Raw genomic sequence first — 2,985 nt, 5'->3', positions numbered from 1 at the left:
ATTGATAAACCATTGTACTGATTGATTCTTCTGTAACTGTGTCAACCATCAGGAACATGGAAATATTTATGGCAAAAGGCCCAAAGATCCACATACAGAAAAGATATTGTCATTGTTAGATCAATTCATATTGAATGGCTTCGAATTATGAATTTGAATTCATTATTTTATCCTAGCCTTTGCTTAGTAAGTTTGTGTTGCTATGTTTAAGAATTGCTTCTTGCTCATTGAACGCGGAGCCAGCTCTCGGGGGTCTCTGTGTGGTCTCGTCATCAGCACAGCTGGGCCTACACGCAAGCAACCATGTCTAAGGGACCTGCAGTTGGCATTGATCTTGGCACCACCTACTCCTGTGTGGGTGTCTTCCAGCATGGAAAGGTGGAAATAATTGCCAATGACCAGGGTAACCGCACCACGCCGAGCTATGTTGCTTTCACCGACACAGAACGATTAATTGGGGATGCGGCCAAGAATCAGGTTGCAATGAACCCCACCAACACAGTTTTTGATGCCAAACGTCTGATCGGACGTAGGTTCGATGATGCTGTTGTTCAGTCTGACATGAAGCACTGGCCCTTCATGGTGGTGAACGATGCAGGCAGGCCCAAGGTCCAAGTCGAATACAAAGGGGAGACAAAAAGTTTCTATCCTGAGGAAGTGTCTTCAATGGTTCTGACAAAAATGAAGGAAATTGCAGAAGCTTACCTTGGAAAGACTGTTACCAATGCCGTGGTCACCATGCCAGCTTACTTCAATGACTCTCAGCGACAGGCAACAAAAGATGCTGGAACTATTGCTGGCCTCAACGTACTTCGAATTATCAATGAGCCAACTGCTGCTGCTATTGCCTATGGCTTAGATAAGAAGGTCGGGCTGAAAGGAATGTGCTCATTTTTGACTTGGGAGGTGGCACTTTTGATGTGTCAATCCTCACTATCGAGGATGGAATTTTTGAAGTCAAATCAACAGCTGGAGACACCCACTTGGGCGGAGAAGACTTTGACAACCGAATGGTCAACCATTTCATTGCTGAGTTTAAGCGAAAGCACAAGAAGGACATCAGTGAGAACAAGAGAGCTGTCAGGCGTCTCCGCACTGCCTGTGAGCGGGCCAAGCGCACCCTCTCCTCCAGCACCCAGGCCAGTATTGAGATTGATTCTCTCTATGAGGGAATTGACTTCTACACCTCCATTACCCGTGCTCGATTTGAGGAGTTGAATGCTGACCTGTTCCGTGGCACACTGGACCCTGTAGAGAAGGCCCTTCGAGATGCCAAACTAGACAAGTCACAGATCCATGATATTGTCCTGGTGGGTGGTTCTACCAGAATCCCCAAGATCCAGAAACTTCTGCAAGACTTCTTCAATGGGAAAGAGCTGAATAAGAGCATTAACCCCGATGAAGCTGTTGCCTATGGTGCAGCTGTCCAGGCAGCCATTCTATCTGGAGACAAGTCTGAGAATGTTCAGGATTTGCTGCTCTTGGATGTCACTCCTCTTTCCCTTGGGATTGAAACTGCTGGTAGAGTCATGACTGTCCTCATCAAGCGCAATACCACCATTCCCACCAAGCAGACCCAGACTTTCACCACCTACTCTGACAACCAGCCAGGTGTACTCATCCAGGTGTATGAAGGTGAAAGGGCCATGACCAAGGACAACAACCTGCTTGGGAAGTTTGAGCTCACAGGCATACCTCCAGCACCCCGTGGGGTTCCTCAGATTGAGGTTACTTTTGACATTGATGCCAATGGCATCCTCAATGTTTCTGCTGTAGATAAGAGCACAGGAAAGGAGAACAAGATCACCATCACCAATGACAAGGGCCGCTTGAGTAAGGAGGATATTGAGCGCATGGTCCAAGAAGCTGAGAAGTACAAAGCTGAGGATGAGAAGCAGAGAGATAAGGTTTCCTCTAAGAACTCGCTGGAGTCTTATGCTTTCAACATGAAAGCAACTGTTGAGGATGAGAAACTTCAAGGCAAGATCAATGATGAAGACAAACAGAAGATTCTTGACAAGTGCAACGAAATCATCAGCTGGCTGGATAAGAACCAGACTGCGGAGAAGGAAGAATTTGAGCATCAGCAGAAAGAACTGGAGAAGGTCTGCAACCCTATCATCACCAAGCTGTACCAGAGTGCTGGTGGCATGCCTGGAGGAATGCCTGGTGGCTTCCCTGGTGGAGGAGCTCCTCCATCTGGTGGTGCTTCTTCAGGCCCCACCATTGAAGAGGTCGATTAAGTCAAAGTAGAGGGTATAGCATTGTTCCACAGGGACCCAAAACAAGTAACATGGAATAATAAAACTATTTAAATTGGCAAAAAAAAAAAAAAGAATTGCTTCTTAAGCTCTCTCTCTCTCTCTCTCTCTCTCTCTCTCTCTCTCTCTCTGTATGTATGTATGTGTGTGTTTAAAGAAATGTAAAAATTGAAAGAAGCTCTTATAATTTTTCTGTTTTAGTGCACTGAGAATTAAGTAGAGAGAAGTCCACAGCAGAAAGCCAAAATGTATGATTCGAGGATCATATTTTTTGACCTAGCAATCTCAGCTGGCAAAGCAACCACAGAATGACTCAAAACTGCACCTTTCTTAAAGGGGATCATGTGCATGTTTAGATATCATCTGAACATTATATTTCTGTGTGTACATATTTACAACTTATGCATATGTTTTATGTATATATACTGACATGTTGTGTTTTTACATCTCCAATCAAACATCTTTTGGTAAAATAGGTTCTTCTATAGTTTCCATTTCTTAGCTGTTGTTAAAGAACAAGTCACTCCTTCAGAAAAACTTTCCTTTGAATACTCACTGTTTTATTTAGGGAAAGTCTCAAAATGCTTCCCATTGTAATGGGTAAATACCTGGATTGGTTTCCTACATTTGAGAATAATCTGAGAATGTGTGCAGTCCCATATAATGCTTTCCATATCTCAGTAATTGAAATAATTGAATTCAATAATGCCTTAGTAGTTACTTT

The 2,985-nt window shown here is 43.9% G+C and overlaps 1 pseudogene; it reads left to right on the top strand.

Annotated features, from left to right (window-relative positions):
• The first annotated feature begins 223 nt into the window (after window positions 1-223).
• Hspa8-ps25 (heat shock protein family A (Hsp70) member 8, pseudogene 25) lies at window positions 224-2,335 on the top strand (annotated as a pseudogene).
• The last annotated feature ends 650 nt before the right edge of the window (window positions 2,336-2,985 follow it).

This window comes from Rattus norvegicus, chromosome 6 (assembly GCF_036323735.1).
Source record: "Rattus norvegicus strain BN/NHsdMcwi chromosome 6, GRCr8, whole genome shotgun sequence".
NCBI lineage: Eukaryota > Metazoa > Chordata > Mammalia > Rodentia > Muridae > Rattus > Rattus norvegicus.
Note: the sequence above shows the minus strand (reverse complement) of the source record. Positions and strands in the feature narration are given on the sequence as shown.